Source organism: Numenius arquata, chromosome 7 (genome assembly GCF_964106895.1).
Source record: "Numenius arquata chromosome 7, bNumArq3.hap1.1, whole genome shotgun sequence".
In the NCBI taxonomy this organism is placed as follows: domain Eukaryota; kingdom Metazoa; phylum Chordata; class Aves; order Charadriiformes; family Scolopacidae; genus Numenius; species Numenius arquata.
In genome coordinates, this window is record NC_133582.1 from 22,307,499 (window position 1) to 22,328,865 (window position 21,367).

Consider the following 21,367-nt stretch of genomic DNA (forward strand, 5'->3'; position numbering starts at 1 on the left):
ATAATAGGGTGCTGCCTGAGTATGTGTTTGAATTCATTTTTGTCGTCAAGGAACTACTCCTGTCCTGGGGGAGAGCAGGTGGCAGATTCCTGGGAGCCCAAGGCTGAGGCTACGGTCATGGGCTCCTCCTTTCTTCTGTTTGTACATCAAGTGGCTTTCTTTGCTAACTGTTTTGCCCAGCTGAATTCTCACCCATACTTGCAGCAAGCTTACAATCTGTTTAAAAATGCAGTTTAAGCAAGAACAGGTTACATGAGTAGTGAGTTCTCTTCACCTGGCCTAGCCATGGCTTTAGAGAGTCCTTAGAGGAGTCATAGTAATGTTTGCCCTTCTCACCATGAGCTCACTGAGACCACTGCAAAATGATTCAGAAAACAAAGACATTTCTTCCAAACCAATTCCCTGTCATAAAGAGGATCTGCATAAGGCTCAGTTTTCTTTTAAAACACCTTCATGCATTTGAGGATTGTTCCAATCCAGTATTTTAACTTGTTCTTGCTATGAAGTGTTTGGTAGATCCTTGTAACATGCTGTTAAGTTTCACTCCCATGCACAGTGCAGTTGCTCCACATGGTACCCATTTTCAGACATGGGCTTTGTTAGTTACTGCCCAAAGTAACAAGATAATTAGCAATACCAGCAGATACGTGCTGCTAAAATTGATAAACTTGCCAGGCTATACGTTAGCTTAAAATTTCAGCCTTGGATCTGTGATACTGTTATATTGGTTCAACCAAATGTAATAAATCTAACTAATTGAACTAAACTAGTAAATTAAGTTGTGCGGCTACTTTTATTGCCATTTCAATGAGGCGTTTTTCAATTTAGCATAAATTGGAATCTGTTTAAACTAAACTGAAATAAACTGCTTTTAAACTGAATTATACATCCACAATGGAGTTTAACTAATTCACTTTATAAAAAAGCTTAAGTTAATAAACCACAAATCTCTTGTGTGAACAGAACTTTTTTATTTCTGTACAAAACTGATAAAATACTGTTAAATAAAGTTCCCTCGCCTTAATAGAAAAGTGTAGAAGGAGTCAAATCTGACACATGGTAATCAGATCGCATCCCTACTTTGCTGAAATATGCTAAGATAGAAAGTAAAGGTATGAAATAAAAATTTGGCTTGGTTAGAACACAACAGTAAGAGTAAACACTAAAAAATTTTGTGTTACAATATAAATAAGTGAATCACAACTTTCTGAAAAACAAGTGCTTGTATCATTAGGGAGAAGTAAGAGGAAACTTAACAAAATACCTTGGTTCAGGGGATGGATTCTTCACTGTAGTAAAGACAGTGGAATTGTGATGATTTATTTATACTATCTAATGATCTACTTTCTTCTAATATACTACTGAAATGTGATTTCTTTCATACACAAGCCTGAATACAGGCCAATAAAGTTTAAAAAAAAAAAAAAAAAACAAAACATTTAAGATAAGCAGCTATGAATCTTCAAGCATGTGCTTCAGTTCTGTCAAACTCCTGAGTGAAAAGAGACTTACACGCATACTTAGGGACTTCCTCCAACGGGGACTCTGCACCAGTATTAGCTCTAGCTATGTAAGCACAGGTTCTCTGTGTTACTGTGGAGTATAACTGAGAAGAGAAATTGCTTTTGACTTCAGAATAACAGAGTACCTTGGAAATATTTTTATTATAGCAGCCTGAGGCCTCTTGGTGGACAAGAGGGGTCTGGAGTAGTATAACTCAGCTGCAAAGTTAAAGTCACTTTTTAACTTTGTACAAATACCATGGATCATACCTGTAGGGAAATTGTATTGAAGACCACTTTCATCAGGTTTTGATATTTTTTCTAGATCTGATTTCACTGAACTCTTCCTCAACAAAGAGCAGCCACATTTGTGCTAGGCTGCTCAACAGCACTCTCACATGTGCAAATGTAGCAAGGTGGATGTCCTCACTATGACACTAGAAAATGAAAAACGAACAAGAGACCTTTCACAAAAAATCACAAACACTTCATGTCTGAAGCCATAGAGTGGTTCAGGCACCATTTACTCATCGCTTAGATTCATCTTGAATCCTTCACTTGAGCAGCCCAGTCCTTGATATTATCTTGCTGGACTCTCGAGATCTTCTGGACAAGCAAAGTATGGAGGAGAAAGTGATGGACAGCTTCTCACCAAGAGTCTCCCCTTTAAGAGAGGACCCTGCCCTTGAAAAGGCATGGATCTGGCTATTGTACCAGGACAACTAAAGGCAGGACTGTGAGCCTATGTTGTGATTGTCCTATAAGACTGTATCAGACAATAGGGAGGAACAAGTCTGAGGCCATAGGTGAGATCACAAAGAAGTTTTGGTTGATTAGTCATGAGGAAAAAGAAAAAAGGTCAAGATCCATCGTAAGTAGGTACGGTGTTTCCATAGCAGAAGGCTGACATGGAATGTCTAACTCCTTTTAAACTGTGTATTTCATTCAGGATAAAATGTTGCCAGAATTCAGTTATTTAAAAATAAATAAGCAGCAGCTTGAATGCAGATAAAGGTACCCAACTCAATTAGGAAGGATTTTTTTTTTCCAAATCTGAAAGCAGGCATTATCCTCCTTCAACAGAAAAACACAGCTGTGCAGTGCCGAGATACTAATGCATTCTGCATTCAGCAGATTGTAGGCAAAAGAGACATTCTTATTTTGGATACAATTCAAACTTCTGGCAGTGTCTTCCAGCTTCTGAGGTCATTTACATCACTTCATTACAATGCACACACATTGTTCATACCTTGTTATATGCCGATTGACTATAAGAAAGTATTTGCCTATTATTGCTCGATAGCTTATTGAGGCATTTCATTTCAAAATTTTAAATATTTAGTGACCAGGTGTTTAACTGCCAAATACAAATTATCACATCTGTTTCTTATGAGGAAAAAATCCAACCAATCCAGTAAGACATTCTCAGTACCCAACCAGTGAAGTGTGTAAAAAATGTAGTGAGCTAAATTCTGTTCTAATTTAAAACAGCATAAAAGTGCAATTATTCCTCTGAAGCAAAAAATACATGACCAGATATATTTGATTTTAATTAAAATTAGAATGTGGACTCTAGTGTATCAGTATGTTAGTGATATTTTATGTTAAAACACAAATACAATGGATGGAATCACTAGTCATGGGAGGAGTAAAGAAAACAAAAAAGAAAACATACTTTAAGCTTTTTGCCCATAGTTGTTTTCATATTTTTCCAATTATTCATATTTTGTATTTATTCTGCTTTGTTTTCAGTGGTCTTGGGTTTGGCTGTTTTTTGTTTAATTGATGGCTGACTGTTAGACTCTTTAAAATGTACCTAAATGAAAATAGCTTAATTTTCAAAGTCATGAAGCTTCTTCTGCTCTCCTTCATTCAGTAGCTTTTATCATTTGACGATGGAATGACTATTAAGGTGAACGTAACGGAATTATAAAAAAGGCAGTTGCAGACCTGGGTTGTTGTAGAATCATAGAATGGTTAGAGCTGGAAGGGACCTTAAAGATCATCTATTTCCAATACTACTGCCATGGGCAGGGACACCTTCAACTAGACCAGGGTATTGAAAGTCCCATCCAGCCTGGTCTTGAACAATTCCAGGGATGGGGCATCCACCACTTCTCTGGGTAACCTGTTCCCATGTCTCATCACCCTCAGAGTAAACAATTTCATTCTAATACCTAATTTAAATCTCCCCTCTTTCAGTTTAAAACCACTACCCCTTGTCCTATCACTCCACTTCCTGATAAAGAGTCCCTCCCCATCTCTCCTGTAGGCCCCCTTCAGGTACTGGAAGGCCACTATAAGATCTCCCCAGAGCCTTCTCTTCTCCAGGCTTAACAACCCCAACTCTCTCAGCCTGTCCATAAGAGAGGGGCTTCAGCCCCCTGATCACCTTCATGGCCCTCCTCTGGACTTGCTCCAACAGGTCCATGTCCTTCTTATGTTGGGGCCCCCAGAGCTGAACGCAGTACTCCAGGTGGGGTCTCACCAGAGCAGGGTAGAGGGGCAGAATCACCTCTCTCAACCTGCTGGCCTCCTCGACCTGCTGCTTTTGATGCAGCCCAGGATGCGGTTGGCTTTCTGAGCTGTGAGCACTCTTTGCTGGCTCATGCTGAGCTTCTCATCCACCAACACCCCCAAATCCTTCTCCTTAGGGCTGCTCTCAATCCATTCTCCATCCAGCCTGTATTTGTGCTTGGGATTGCCCCAACCCACGTGCAGGACCTTGCACTTGGCCTTGTTGAACGTCATGAGGTTTGCATGGGGCCACCTCTCAAGCCTGTCCAGGTTCCTCTGGATGGCATCCATTCCCTCAAGCATGTCAACTGCACCACACAGCTTGGTGTCAGCACACTTTTTGAGGGTGTTCTCAATCCCACTGTCCATGTCACCAACAAAGATGTTAAACAGCACCGGTCCCAGTACCAACCCCTGAGGAACACCGCTCGTCACTGCTCTCCACTTGAATATTGAGCTGTTGACCACAACTCTTTGAGTGCAGCCATCCAGCCAATTCCTTATCTACCGAGTGGTCCATCTGTCAGTGTCCTGCTGATTCTGAATTATCATACATTTGACCATACAGTAGGATTTCCAGTTCACTTGCATGTTTCCTGTACCTCTGACCTCACCGTATGGATATCCATCAGTGAGTATCCAAGTTTGTGAAGCATAACATAATCTCACCACCACCCTGACTTTAGCCTTCTGACCAACAGCCAGTGTTTATACTTACCTGTAGGCTTGTGTCACTGTCACCGCTACTGGTTTTCATTTAAAGCTGCAAGGTGGCGTGATATTCTCAAGGTGAAGATATTATATTCTTCCTCTTTTTCATGACGTGACCTCTCTCCACCTTACCAGTTCATTGAACTGTATCCCAGCATCAGAGCAGCGAAAGTATTCTTGTCAGCACCATTGTACAATTAGGTATTCATCTCCACACTTCACTTGCTCCTCACTGTGCAGTGCGTGTCTCCTCTCCTTATTCTTTCCTAGCAAGTAAGGAAAGACCAAAATCTCGGAAAACCAAGTCTGTGATGTGAATTAAATCATCGGATTTTCAGGTCCCCATTTGTTAATCTTGGTATAGCCATTGGTAAAACATAATATACAGAGAATAAGTGTAACCTATACAAAGTCAAGTAAATGCACAGGGCTGACAGGAAGCCCACCCAGGCCTGCCCTCACCCATATAAGAGAGGTTGTACCAATGGTACTTCGGAAATTCATGTACTTCCCCTAACCTGAACTGTTTTTCTTCAGGGATATTCCGTTGCAAAAGCCCTTCAGAAGGTGTGCAGAGACAAAACACTTTTATCCACGGAATTTCTTAAGTTTGCAATACAGCTGATTCCTACCAATCGTCTCCAAGATTTCTGGGTGCCAAGACTATCATTTATTTTAAGCAATCTGGACTACCTTAATCAGATACCTGTATTTAATTACAGTGTATAGGTATGCCTTCTTTATTCATGGACTTTGAAAGAGAATGATTGATGAATGGAGTTTCTTAATCAGAGGTAATGATTAAAACTTCAGCTTTTAATACTTATGGTAGATTATGGACTAATTTATTTTACTATTTTAACTTTAGGCACTGCAGTCATAAATGTTTCATCAGACAAGTTTAGACAGTCTTCAAACTAACAACGTATTCTGTTAGGTAGATGACAGTTAAAAGTTTGGTTGAAGTGCCGTGACCTGTTTTATGTTCCTTTTGCATTGCAATGCCTTATTTTGGACCCATTCTTCAGCTAAATAAAAAGCACATTTTAGTCTGAAAGGCTTCTGGATATTTTCTTTCCTTTTGCCTGAATCACTGAGGTAAAGCAGAGAGGAGACTGTGTGCATATAGGAGGAATTGAGTTCTTTGTAAAATAAGCAACCCATCTGTGAATTGGTGTCCTGATAACTATGACCACTAATGTTCTCCTATACCTTCCAAATGTAAGTGAATTGATAGTTTGTTATTATGAAAATAATTTTTCTACAGAGTTTTAATCTTCCTTTTCTTCATGTGATATTCCATTGCTTGAAAAAATACATATGTTTAAGTCTTCATCTGTTGACAAGCAGTGATCTGGTTTGATATACAGGCTCTAGCAAATACTTTAACGTAGGAAAGCCAGTTGTTTCTTGTTGATTTATTTATATCTGGGATTTTTAATATCAGTATTGCATTTAGAACTTTAGTGGTCTATGTTTTTACATACCTGCAGTGCCAAAGCAGAAGATTTGAATGCATTAAATAATTTTTTTAATTTAAAACAGATCTTAAGGGCTAACATCTTATGCTTTGTTTAGGAGCAAAACAAATCTAAAGCAGTCAAGTTATAAGCAATTAAAAAACAGATTTTAAGATAAGCTTGATCCATAAGAAAGGCTATAAAACCATTGAGCACTAGCTTCTACAACTTAATATATATTGAGAAATATTATTTTCAACATTTTTCCTGAGTTTCCTGTAGAAAACAATTGCTTTTATAAATTTTACTTGTCTAATTTTCTTTTTCAAATGTACAGTAATGCTATCTAAAAATAGATGTTGCTGGATTCATCATCATGCCTCCTGTTTTTCATACATTTAGAAATTTTTCATGTGTGTATTGTCACACACACCACACACACAGAGCAGCTATTGGCCTCAACGGCTGCAGGCAGTTTATTTGAACGCCCGTGGTTTTCTGTGTCTTCTATGAAAAATCATTCAGAACGGTCTTTGTTAAAAAGCTTCATAAGAAAGCTTAAACTAAGTCCTGTACATAGTTTCACTAAAACTCAATATCTCAACTTTTAAACTTTAAACTCCAGGGTCCCAGCATTCATTAGCCTCACAGGGGAAAAGGAGGTGCCCTTCTTTTAAACTAAAACTATTAGCATGCAGTACTGTAAATATCAGACTGTCAAAAATGTGATTCTTTCACTGATAAGCCTTGAGCTGATCTTGGTTAAAATGATAACTGTTTCTGAAGCTTGATGTATCTTAAATATTGTAAAGGATCCCATGAAACCATCTCCAAGTGGAGTTAAGGTAAATGGGCTCAGAAAGTTGTCTTAATGGCAACAGATGTTGTGGTTATGAGAGTCCTGCTTTGACACGTTTAAGTTTTGAACGCCAGCAACCATTCATATGCACAGAGTATTAGAATATTGATTTGAAAAGCAGAAATATAGGTTCACATTAGTTGTTTTTCTACTTCCCTCTCTACAAGGCTTATAAATATGTCATCAGGTATGCCTGGGCCTCACTTTAGCTTCTGGTAATTCATTTGCCTTGGTGTGCTATTATTTATGTCTACTTGATTGCCAAAATAAAGAGGATGCCCAAGTTAGGTTATGTTTTATTTTTATTTTATTAACTCCAGCCTTGGTCTCTTGTTCCCTTTTTCTTGCTTAGTGCCATTACAGACATTTCATTTATGAGTACTATCAGCAGTTATGAAAGAGCAATAAAAATGATTGAGGGTCTGGAAGGGACTGATTTATGAGGAAAAGAAGAGCTAAATATGGAGTGCCTGTCTAAATAATGATTCATGAATGACGCGCTAAACATCTGTAAGTGTTTTAAGAGGGTAAATGAGAGAGGAATCAGGCAGGATGGTTCAAAGAGAAGTAACCAGGAGTGACTGAATGGAAGAAAGTAAAGGAAAGATTTAGGCATATTATTCTCTGTAGCCATATTTTTCTTAAAGTAAAACTGCGCAATAAGAAACAATTTCCCAAGGGTGTTTAAAGCACTGCTGCAACTTGACTGGATCAAACACACCATCAAGATGCCTTAAGAAACCACTCTTCTTTGAATCAGTAATAGCTATAAGAGTTGCTTTTGCATATGTATCTCAAAGCACTCTGCAGCCAGTACTTAACACCTTATGACACCTTTTGTGTCAGGTGAGGAAAGAGTGTATAGTGAAAAAAATCAGTCTAGACACAGCTGTTTACAAATTTTGACATAAATCATTCACAACTTTCATCTTAAATGCTTTAGTTTGAATCACAAAACTGGGAAGAAAGAAATGCTTTGCCTAGCAGCCCAGTTGCAGTACTCAGTAAATCTCAGTCCCTGGTTCCGTCCTCTCCTTTATTTATAGATGTTTGACACTATGCCTGTTACCTCCTAGAGGAAGGCCAGTCGCCCACCTATAGAGCTATTCCTATTTTCAGCTAGTTAAGCTATCCCGCTTCCTATAAAATTCTCCTGCATAAACTGCAGAAAGGCACTGAGAGTGACTCTCTAGCATGTCAACCCTGGCAGTCTTCTGGAAGCTAGACAATATGTGTCAAGTTTCCCTAAGCAAAGGAGAGAGGGTAACTTCCAAAACTTGGTGAGTATTCTGATACTGGTTATTCTGGTCATCATATGGATATTCTGAGGTTGTGTAAAAGGAGCCTAGAGAACTAAAATGTTTCATTCATCCCCAGCATTACTTAGTTTCTGTTTTATGCAAAATAATGTATTCAGTTTGATCTGCTGGAAGGGCATACTGCTGGCTCATATTCAATTTGATGTCCACCATGATCCCCAGGTCCTTTTCTGCAAAGATGCCTTCCAGATGGTCATCCTTCAGCATATATACTGGTGCCTAGAATTATCCTTCCCCGGGTACAGGACTTCACACTTACCTTGTTGAACTGTGAAGAGGTCAGGGTAAAAATGCTCCATTTTTAAACAGAAGATCAACTTTTTTTGCTGTCATTCCTTTTTACAGGCATCCTCTTCTCAATTTGTACTTTGTTTGATCCTGCATAATTAACAAGGAAGTTTTCTTTTTACAATTGGCCTGCTGACATATAATCATTCAAATCTTTCCATGGATCCTGCCATTTTGGACTGGACAAGACCCAGTCAAGATCTGTGAGCTGGTCAGGAATCAATATGTTTCTTCTGATTTTAGCTTTGTCGGGGAACGCTGATATCTAAAGTTCTTTTGATTTTTAGCATGTAAGGACTATTAACTTTCTCTGTGCTGCTAATTTCATGTCTTGCTAAAAGATAGTATCAATGAAACAACTTTGAGGAGAAGAATGGGTTTTTTGTCATCCAATCCTGAATCCTAAAACCTATTTTGGATGTGCATTGGTTTATGTACCAATGTTAATTACAGAACCAAGTAATATATTAATATTTTCTTTCTGGAATACAGCAGAAGGTGTAGAGGTTGCACCACATATCATCTGTGTTAATAGGTAAGTATGACTAATGCAGTGTACATCAAAAGGAAAACTATCCTGAGGTACTATGTATGAGTCACAGAAGCGGTAGCATTATATTTAGAATAATAATCAGACAAGAAACAACAGACTCCCAAAATTTAATGAGGTCATTTAGTTAAAAAGTGTATTCCCAGTTTGTGTCAAGCTACAGGCCAGTGTTTTATGTGCTTGGTTCTTTTTCTTTCTTTCTTTTAAATTCTTTTAAACAACCATGTGCAATGGAGCTATAAATTACCATAATATTAGTCCATAACCTTAACGAGGTAATACAAGGTGTCTGCAGTTTTGTTTTGTAATCACATTGTCTGCATATTATAGGAATCACTGGGGTGAAAATAAACATCTCTAATATAGACTGCCTTATAGGTGAATACTCCTTATTGTATCACTGTAGGTGATAGAGGTAACGTGAAAAAAAAAAATAAAAATGCTTCAGAAATGGTGAAGCCCAGATGCTCAAATACAAACAGGTGGGAGATTTACCTTTTAAAAAGGTCAGGATTCAGCAAAGGTGCATTGCTTCTTCCTTCCGTTTGGAAGAGAAGTAATGATGGGTTAAACACCACAGGAACTGCTGTCATGGATTCCTCTCAAATGACAGTCTGGTCTAGTTTCTGACCTGCCCCTGGAAAAGGGGGTTCTAGTAACTTAAAACCAGGTTACAAGTATAATTCCTGTTCTTTGAGTGTTTAAGGTGCATTTTTTTTCCTTTTCTGCTGGAGTAGTATAGCTTCTGAAGAAAGGGTGTTTTTAATTAGTTGCTTCTCATGTCCCCTATGTGTATCTGGAAAAAAATCCCCACAAACTATCTTTTTTTTTTTTCTTTTCATAAATCGTACAAGAGAAAAGTGGTGGACTGCAAAGAAATGAATATAATTTTTTACTGTAAGCTGCAGTGACATGTTCTTTCAGCTTGGTTTGTAGCTCTGTCTAATGTGCAGGAAAAGCAAATGCTGCAAAATCCTGGCATTTTGAACTATTAGTGAAATTTTATATGGAGAGCAGATCTAGGTTTATTCAAGAACATGCTTGCTGAACCACAAATAATCCACTATAAAACAAAAGGCTGTCTAAATGTTAATGTCATCATTCTTTTACACATTCCATAAACTCGAGGACTGTCAGGCTATAGACCACTATGGAGGATTATTCAAGAGATAGAGATATTTCAGCACAGGATTTGAAATAATAATAGGGAATTTTTTTTCACTTGTCCCTGTTTGTTCGCTTTTTGTTCTTCTGAGATCTGTTTCATCTGTTAAAAACTTAACCATACACACAGGGCAACATAAATTAATTATCCTACTATTTTAGTTGCAAATTATATTCTTACTGCTCCAGTCTTAGAGCTAGCTGCTAGTCCTGAGTTAGTTGACATTTTTGGCTATTATCTAACACTGCAGAATTGGACAAATTGCTTTAAAAACAAACAAGCAAACTAAGCAAAACAAACAAACAACCCACAGGAAAAGAGGTTTTTTCCTAAAAAGGTTTTCTATTTTGGCCATTAATTGCCTCCTAAAATAAATCTTTAAAAGTCACCTTCATGACATGGTGTTTGCTATCCTTGACACTGAACATGCAAAAAACAAGAGGCTAATTTGAAGATTTTTGTTTAGGATGCTTTGCATTTTGCACAGTATAATAGATACACAGAATCTGATTTTATCATGTAGCAGAAAATGAAATGCATTAGCATTAAGCAAAGTACTTTGTTGATACTTATCTTGTTGAGGAAGAAGACTTCGAACTGATGCCAGCATGTTTGGTAATTAATTGAGGTGGTCAAAAACCATGATGCTGTCAAAGAGACTCAACTTCTATATAATGCTGGTGTGTTTTTATCCCCCACAGAGATAGCAATTGGGTTGCTAGGAAACTTACTTGTTTTTAACAAAGAATAATGTAGGCATCGCATCTATGGGAATGATGCATGAGCCAAAAGCTGTGTTACTTAAGGAGCTAGTTACCCTAAAATGCCTTTATTTTTGGTTTACAATGGGTAGACAGGTGGTCCTGTCTCTTCACAGAAATATTTTACTGTATTCTGATTTGTTAGAGTGTATAAATGTACCTTAATCTAACTCCAAAGTGTAGACTTCCCTGAGACCTGATGGGATCATTTCATTACCAGAAACACATGAGTGTTCAAACTGTAAGTAGCAGTGAAAGAACCAAGGGACCCAACCTGCCTTGCCTGAGTCTGTCTCTAACAAAGTAATTCTGCAAATCTAACACCATGTAAGCAGAAAGAGGGAGGGGAGAGAGTTGTTCTTTGGTTTTGTCCTTTAAGAAAGAGAGCCTTAATTCTTTTTCTCTTTGCCCTAACCCTGAAGACTAGGCTGTGTTTGTGTGTTGTTTGGTGCTGTCCCTTCACCTATGCAGTGTTTCCTCTGCAGCTAAAAGAGGCAGTTTCAAAAATCTTCTTGTGCCTTTCCCACTCTGAAATACAGTAATGCCCAAGATGGTACAGACAACCCCAGGGGCAGGAACCTCACCTAGGTGACTGGGTCTTAGATGCTGCTCCCATGTCAGCACCACCCTTACACGGGGTTTAGAAAAGGTTTCTATTCAAGGATGAACCTATATGAAAGCAGTGAAGACACTGATATACCTCCCTTGTTACTCTAGGGATATTTCCCACCAGGCCACAGCTTTACTCTGATTCATTCCTGTTACCTTCAACTTCAGACGGATACAGTCAAGGTGATAATCTGACTTTGTAAATGTTTTGGTAACAAAATCTGTAGAAACATTCTGTGTCTTTGTTGAATGCTGTTGCTTTTATCCTTTTTGAATTGTATTAAAATTTTCTGTGATCTTTCTCAGAGTAACCATGGCAGCATAATTACCTTACCTGCTATTTCCTTCTTTCCCCTGTTATCAATATTTTTTCTAGGGGCTTGTAAGTATACATAAAAATAAAATCCTACTTTAAAATAACATTAGGATGCTTGGTGACATTTATACCCTCCCAATTTTATGATCACTGAGAGCAGATTTGCTTTTGGCAATGGGAGTATGACAGCTATCACTTGCACTGTGCAGGCCACTTTAGCATTGTTGAGATCATAGAAATAGCATCAAAAACTGATGTCTGATGCTCTTCAGTAAAACAATTTATTTCTATTTCCTGTGGTAAAAATAATAATGATATAAGTTTAAAATAACAAGCCAAAGAAAAAATGAAAGCAGACCTTGTCGGTTTCAGCCTATTTACCAGATTCCTCACAGTCAGCATCTGAAATCATAGGCATTCAGGATACTGAATATTGGGTTCTAAGTATGCTAGTGAATATATTTTTTCAGTTTTAAGTATCATTTCAGACAAAAAATTATTTCTCTAAACTTCAGTTAAAAGTTCAGTTAAAAGTACTCACTTATCAAACTGATTTTCATAGATACTTTGGAAATGCCTCTGTGGAACTCGAATCACAAGCTTCTTTCTGTTTGTTATTTTTTAGTATGTGCTGGCATTAAATGTATGTTTTGGTCAGAAATAGCTCCTTTTAGAAAAATTATTTGTATAGCTAACAAGATTAATCTGAAACAGAGTGGTACAGGAGAAGTATCCCAGTCATCAGGCATCCCAGAAGAGGTGAATATAAGATTTAGAGAGACTGTAATCTATATAAAAAAACTTTCAGATATTAAACTATGAAAGTAATGAGATAAGCATTTTTATTGTTCTGAAAGCAATTGCAGGACTGAGATTTGATTAAGAAAATGAATGTAGATATCCTGTCTATAAGAGAAAAATCTGAAAAGATGAGAGAGAGGAGACTTGTGAAATATTGGGGCATTAAATTTGGTAAAATCAGAAAGGTCCTCTGAAAGGTAGGCAGTTTATATCACACCACCTGTCTGTACACAATGTAGGCTATGCTATTATTCAGATTTTACAATGTAGGAATATAACTGTTCTAAATGTAAAATCAATAATCAATATTGTAAATGTGATTATTGTTCACTGATTATCATAAAAATGAATTTTTGAATTTGTCCAATTCTGCATGACCAAGTTTGAAAGAAGGAGAAAGAATCAGGTGATTCTTGTTTTGAAGAGATCTGAACTAAGAAATGCTGGTCCTTCATGAGACTGAAAGAAATTCAGCTGAACTCAAAAAAGCCCATAAAATTGGTTTCTTCAGATTCTTCAAGATCAAATGTGCCATTGACTGAAATTTTGTCTGGTCATGAGCTGAAAATTTATGAGTCTGATGATCCTGCAAAAGAGACATTTTCATTCCATCATCTTCATCAAAACATAGTCACAATGTTAATTGATGTTTCTTCGTCAGAGCTTTCAGCAACATTTTAACATCTGCTGTATTCGGGAGTAGTTTTCATTCATTTCTGGCATCCAAAACACTGCAAAGATCAATCTGTACTGTATGACATAAAAATGACTGAAAGCCAAAGTCTTCAACTTGATCAAAAAATTAAAGTTTCCCTTTATATTAATAAAATTCCCTTCAATTAAACAAAATCAGCATTAAAAATAGCGAATGGAAGGCTTACATTCACAGACTTGCTAACAAGTTTGGCAAGCAGAAAAAATATAGTTAGTGATAAAGGAAGAATTAAGGCTTAGGTCTTGTGAAGTTTATGACCATATAAAACATGTAGTGAGCAACAGAAGTACAAACTGTGACTTAAAAGAAGTAATAATTATGCAGGTTCATCTGACCATGAAGGCATCATCAAACACATCACTGACTTAAAAAGTTTTTAATGCCTGGTGACCCTGCACACGTCCAGAGCTGCGATCATTTGAGAATACTGTTTTCCACATAAAATCTATTATTTGTTTGCCTGTATCTCTAAAGAGCTTAATTTCTAACCTAATATAAACTGAAGTTTTGTGGCAGTCTAGTGGCTAGTTTTCTTGTACAGAAAGCAGGTCATCTGGATTCAGTTCTTTCCTTCCCATAACAGCATTCAAAAACAAACAAAAAAAAAAGTCTCCCAACTCCTAGAAAGATGCCTCAGTCAATAAGCTATGCAGAAATACTTCAGAGTAAAAATCTCTCCATCATTTTGAAGCAGAGACGCTGAAGTGAAGAACTCAAGAAAGGGAGTGTGTAGAGGAGGGACCATGAGTCTAGAGCCTTGTAATCGACACATTCATTTTATGAGAAAAATATACTAGTTCTGTTCTGTTTATGCATTTTGTGTTTAAAAGTCACTGGCTAAAATATTGAATAACATCTCTTAGAGAACAGATCCAAACCCTGATCTCTTCTCTCCTGATGAGCATCTTATTACTGTACTTCCTAAAGCCCTGTGGATCTGAATTCTTCCCTGCAGTAATACGACTTCAGGAAGATAGTATGAAAGTATCTCTAGCCTGAATAGCAAATAGCAAAACACCTGGTGCTTTTTCTGGAAATGCAAACTTTAGGTTGGACTCCCTCTCACTTGTACACTCAAGACCCGACAGGGGGGTTGGATACCAAACAGAAAGAAATTGCTTAACATAGGAGTGAATATAAGATTGATATAAAATTGTTTTTTTATTTAGGGCTTTTTTCTATATGGCCTAACATTTCCTGTTAGCTTCTTCACTGTGTGATATTTTTAGGTTACCGTTCTAATACTTAGCCCAGCAAGCCCAAAATTCATTGGGGATCAACAGGCTTTAAATTTAAATGCTCTGACACCCAACTAAGTGGTTCATTAGAGGTATCACTACATAAGTCAACAACTATAGTAATGCCAGGTGGTTAATCAGGCATGATGTCTTGTCTGAAAATCCATACTCTCATCCATACAGTTAAATGTTCTCAATATTAAAATACCTCATGCAGAACTCTGTGTCCGGGTTGCCAAGGATGCAGTTTGTAAGCCCAGGGATTGCAAAACAAGCTCGCTGCTAATTTGACACTACCACTCCATCAGCCACAAGCACAGCCCAGTAGGAGAGATTTTCAGAGCAAAGTTGTGGGTGCTGAGGACTTGCACCCAATGAGGGTTCAGGGTCAGATCCATGTTAATGCCTGCAGTAGTGTGAAGTCATTGGAAGGTTGCTAGAGTACATCTAGTTTATTTTGCCCCAAAGTTTCCCATGCAGGATTTCTGGGACTGCTCAGAATTTCTGGGAGGCTCAGCACAGGAAGGACGTGGACCTGTTGGAACAAGTCCAGAGGAGGGCCACGAAGATGATCATGGCCCAGAGGGCTGGAGCACCTGCTATGAGGACAGGCTGAGAGAGTTGGGGTTGTTCAGCCTGGAGAAGAGAAGGCTCCGGGGATACCTTATAGCAGTTTTCCAGTACCTAAAGGGGGACTACAGGAGAGATGCGGAGGGACTCTTTATCAGGGATTGAAGTGATAGGACAAGGCATAACAGTTTTAAACTGAAAGAGGAGAGATTTAGACTAGATATTCGGAAGAAATTCTTTAGTGTGAGGCTGGTGAGACACTGAAACAGGTTGCCCAGAGAAGCTGTGGATGCCCCATCCCTGGAATTGTTCAAGACCAGGCTGGATGGGACTTTGAGCAACCTGGTCTAGTGAGAGGTATCCCTGCCTGTGGCAAGGGCATTGGAACTAAATGATCTTTAAGGTCCCTTTCAACCCGAACCATTCTATGATTCTGCAGTGTAAACTGAGGCACAGCAAGTGAGGTGACCTGCAGTCCTGCCCCAAACGGAACCACTAAATTAGTCTTATCCTTGTGATGTGAAAAACCTGGAAAATTGGGGGATTTCAAATCAAAGTCTAAAAGAATTCTTGGATCTTGATCTGGCTACATGAAACCATGTGGCCTTAGAAATGCCACTGGGTTGTCTGGTTACCCCTGCAGGCCGGGCAGCTCTGAAACAGACCCTTGAGAGGAACGCTCTGCTCTGTAGCAGCACTTGCACACCAGCCAGCACAACCCAGGCTGGATCAGCACTTATATTAGGGAAACCCTAGCATCCCCTTGGCAAGGCCTTTAGTTCAATATTTAGGCAACAGAATTAAGGCATCTTTTATACATAGGTGTCTTGTGTGCCGTGCAACTACGCTGTCAGTATTGTGAATGGACACACAATGCTGCAGAGCACACAACGGAGTAGGAGCAAGTCCTTTCATCCAAAAGTAGATACCTGTCACCTGGTCAACTGAATCACTCCTTAGGCTCCATTGACTGCAGCAGAGCATTACAAGCCTATAAAATGGGAATGTAGATATTTAACCACACAAGCAGACGCCTGTATGAGGCATGAAGCCAGGTGTCTTAATCTTGCATTCTATTTGTTTCTTGAAATCAGAACTTGGCCATGCTGAAGTTCCCAAAGAGCTTTATAAGCATCAGCAGAGTATTCTTGTTCAAATTATTCACATTAGGATTATTCAGATCAATATGAACCTTTATTAATGTTGAGCCTTTATGAAGGAGTAGATTTTGAAAGGGCAAATAACATCAACAAGAGAATGTCAGTGTCTCAAAATAGACCCAAAAAGTGGTTTCCCTTCACAGTGAAACTAGATTACTTAATGCTGTGTGTTGTTTGCAGTATGGTGAAGTTTTCATTTACAACATGAATTTATTTTTGGTTTTGGAATAAATATGCTTATGGAGTAAATTTAGGATTTTCAATTCTACAGGATTTCAATAAGATAGTAATTTTTAGAAATGATTGATTTGCAGGGAAGTCTTGTAGCCAATGAAAAATTCTTCCTCTGTTTGGCTGCTGTTATTCATCCCTCTCTTGCAGAAGAGCAGTAACTCATTTCTGCATGTGCTGAGGGACAGATTGTTCCTCTTCACATGCAACAGACAGAGACAGTGCCTCACACTGAGGGGCTGGGGTCATCTCGCTATACTTAAATCACTTCTGTTAGCTTTGCAGCTCTTGTTTTACTCTGTCCTCTTCCTTTTACTTCTTCCCTCTACAACACTCATCCTGGAAAGTGGAGGACAGGATCACCCTGCTTTACAGAGGAAAGAGTCCCTCTGTAAGAGGCAAAGAAAAATTTTAGAGCTATAGATGGAAAAGGGGGGGGAAAGGCTGGAAGATGGTAAGTAGGGACATCTGTGTTTTAAGAATGAGCTTAACTGTGGGAGAATCGAACTTCAACATGATGTTATTGGAAGCCTAACTGCAGAATAAAGGTGTTTCTTAAAATGTAGCTGATACAGAAGTGTAGCATTTGAAAAGAAAAACTGTTTCAGAAAAGAAAAGGAAACGCTTTGGAGGAGGTGAAAGTGATAAAGAGGGTAAAATGCTGAAAGTTTTTTGGAAAGGAGATAGACAAGTCAAAATACAGATGGCAGTATCTGAATAGGAGAAAATCAAATCCACAACACCCTTACATCTTTTTTCAGGAAAAATGCATCAGTAACTCCCTGGCAGTAACATTCATAAAGGGTGAGTCTTCTTGGGAGAGGGGAGAAAGAAGAGAATGTGGTTTTGTGTGTGTGTATTTGATATTTTTTCATATGGCTAAAAGTACCTTTTCTTTCTTCTCCAAGTTTGATCTTTATACTGAAAAATAAAAAGCTTTTACTAATTAAAAGCCCTAAACCAGGGAATAATAAACTGTGAAGGATACATTTTACACTTGAAGAAAGGCTGAACGTCTTTCAAAAGCTTTGATTGCCTCAAGCCTTGATATAGTATTGTGGTCTGATACTCAGAAATCACTCATCATTATTATGGAAAATCTGTATTGCTAGAATTTAAAGCATTTATTTCAGTCCCATCAGAGTGTTTGCCTTTTTAGCACAAAGAGTAATGTTGTCACTGAAAAGTGGACTCATTATTTTTTTCTCTGCTGTTTTTTATATATAATGCAAACCATAATTTATGGCAGATCACTGCACAGTATTTAGAGGGAAAGGGCCTTCCCTCTTTTCTATTCCTGGTGATTCAGACTTTGATTTCTAATAAAGTAAGAACTAGGAGTATTTATTTTGGATAACGTTATGTTAAAATTGTTTTCAGAACTAAATTAAACTAACTTTAGTATTGAGATTATAGCCAAGCAATTTGGATTTTCTCATTAATTCTTACCAATTCGTTAAAAACTGCAGTTTTGTGGTGCAGACATATTCACAGAATTGGGTCAAAATTAGCAAATGGTTTTCATCAAGAAATGTGAAAATGTAATTTTGTAGTTACGTTGTTTAGGAGGTTGCTTTGGCTTTTCTCTTTGAAAAACAAGTTTATTTCTTTAAGCAATTCTGGAGTATATTTTCAGAAGTTTTAATCAACCTTTCAATATGAAACAAATGCTTTTGATTTAAATCATATTAAAAAGTATAATAATAATTAGGATGTGATTGTTGATTTTTGGTGAGAAAAATTGAAGAAATTACTTTTTTACGACTTGAACCATATTTGCACACTTTGTTGTTGTTATTGTTTGGCCAATTATTGAAGAATTCATTTTCAATTTATTTTGTGCATCTGAAATCCATGTATAAAATACACCTCTATTTTTATTATTTCTGTGACTAAATAATACATAGAATGGTTTCACTAAAAAAAATGTTTCTTTTTCAGAATGCAATTACTTCAAGGTATCATTTTTGCACTTTGCATATGTAATAGGAATGACTAATACCATTCCTTGCTTTCAAACACTTCATCTGTGCTTGACATAGAGAAAATGTCATTCATTACATGGCTGCTAACACAGTTTCTGTTCATTGACCCCAATTATACACGCTATCACTGCTCAGGCTTAAGAAAGCACTTAGGCGCACACTTGAGTTCCATTAATGGGATGTGTTGAACAGGGAAAGGCAGACACAGGCTTGAGTGCTTTGCTGAATAGGGCCCATCTTAGGCACTGGCCCTGCCAGCATTAACATCTCATGGTACAAGAGTAATCTCATCGATTCCAGCAGGGCAGCTCACACAAATAAAAGGTCAGAATTAAGCACGCGTGTGAATATTGGAAGAATCTGAAGCTTAATGTCTGTCTGTGTAGTTAACTGCAGATAACTGCAAGCTAGCCTTGCCCACAATGCAAACTGGCCGCATACATACTAGCTTAGATCCTACGACTGTTGTGTTAAGTCTGGGAGGATACTGTTAGATTATTTCTTGAGCAGCCCCTGTGTCTGCTACTTTGGGCCATCGTACACCATTGCACAACAGCAATGCACATCACAGTTTAGGTTCTGGGATATGGGAGGGGGAGAAGCCCTGGCAACAGACTTATCCATGCCTCTGCATTATATGTCTATATCTCAGTCACAGTCTATGAAGAAATTAGAGTGGCTAAAAACATCATTCCCATTTGCACGGTTCACATAGAGCTGTTGGAGGCAGAGCATTGGAAACATCTCCCCAGGTCCCTCAATGGACAGGCTTTCCCCAGTAAGGGATTCCTCATAAAATACTCACATCAGGGGCCAGGGCCAGATATGTGCTTTCTTATGAAAAGGAGAAATGGTGATGGTAGCCAGAGGAAAACAAGGAAATTAAATTAATTTTATTGAAAAAATATTTTTTTCTGCATTACACAGACATTTCAAAGAAGAAGGGAAGCTAAAAGTAAGAATCTATGGTTAAAAAAATCCTTGTGTCTCCACAGAGCACACAGTTTTCAGATGGGCAAGGGATTTGTAGAGAGATGCTATATGTAATTCTGCACTAAACCATAAACCAAATTTACAGTTTGTCATTCACTTTACTTTGATTATTCTTTGTTCTTATTGCTGAAGTGGTTTATACTTTCACATGACAGTCCATTGAATTTCACACAAACATCTAACTCCTGTCGTACTTGACAGAATCACCCATCCTTGTAGATGAGATTACGCAAAACAGCCTTTCTCTCTCTTATGTCACTACAAAAGCAATGCACTGATGCTTCAGGTGCAGAACTCATTGCTAAAAATATAACCTGCCAACAAGGAAACAAATGTATAAATTGCCTTTGGCCAGCCATCATATTTAATTGTTTTCCTAAACTGTATTACCTCCTAGGCACATGCTGCAACACTCTTGTATCAGAGCAGATAATACAGCATCATGGTTTTTCAGGGGGAAGAAAGGGATTTTAATGAAAATGCCACATTTAATAAAAAAAAACTCAATAATATTCAGTCTTGGTTGTTCCAGCTGAGATATTAATGTCTTGCATTTCTTTCTGGAATCCAATAACTGAGAGGGAAAAAGGTAGAGATGGGGAGTTAAAAAATACTTGGCTGTGCTAAGCATATAAGGTCACTGGAAATGTTGGTGGAACTGATCTAACAGTACTTGCTCTTTCAAGATTTTTTGCACTATTTTTCAAGATAGCTAGAAGGAAACTTCTTATCTGCTTAAAGGCTAAAAATGATAACACCCTTTTACTGCGAGGAAGAAGCTGTGTCACATGGAGTCCAAGAAAATTCTGAAACAATTCTGACTGCAATGTCTTTTTACTACCACCACCTTGTACGCAGGGACAATGATTGAATGCAACTGCACTTCAAAGTCATGGACTGGTATTGCAGAAAACCTGGTAGTAAGATACTGAAAAAAAGCAGGTTTTGCATTCACCAGCTGTTTTCTTCTGTAAGATACTCTATTTGACCTAAAAAGCCCTGTATAGAGACCTGCTGACTAGGGACCCATTCTGTGGAGTTATGTGCTTAATGTAACAAACATGAGCAGACCCATTCACTTTCATGAGACTGTCCTGTGCATGAAATTAAGAATGAGTGCTTTTAGTCCCCAGGAGATGATGTCCATTATTGTCATGTATAATTGTGATCAATAGAGGTATTTCAATTAGAGACGCCTGTGAACTAGGAAAGCCTCTGCTGAGGAGATATTTGAGAGGGACTGACTCCTTTTCACTACATGCCTCTCACTCCACAGCTGCCGAGGTAAGATTGCTGCATATGCAGCAAATCCCCACACATCAGAAAGAAACTGTGGGCAGCAACTGAAAGGTATTTTGCTAGAAATTTTAGCATGTAGAACTTCCTAAATTTCCTTATTTTTCCACTGAAGTCTTGCTATTTTTGGTGTCTGCATTTTTTAAAATGACAGTTTCTTAGTACTTGGGAAGACCAAAGTTTTCCTTACTCTTTTTGTCACCTTTTAATTCTTATTGTGGGATATATTTTAATACTTAAATGAATAAAAGAAAAAAGAAAAAAGAAATGTTGACTGAAAGTGAATCCCAACACTTTTTTTCTTTTTGAGCAAGAGACAAA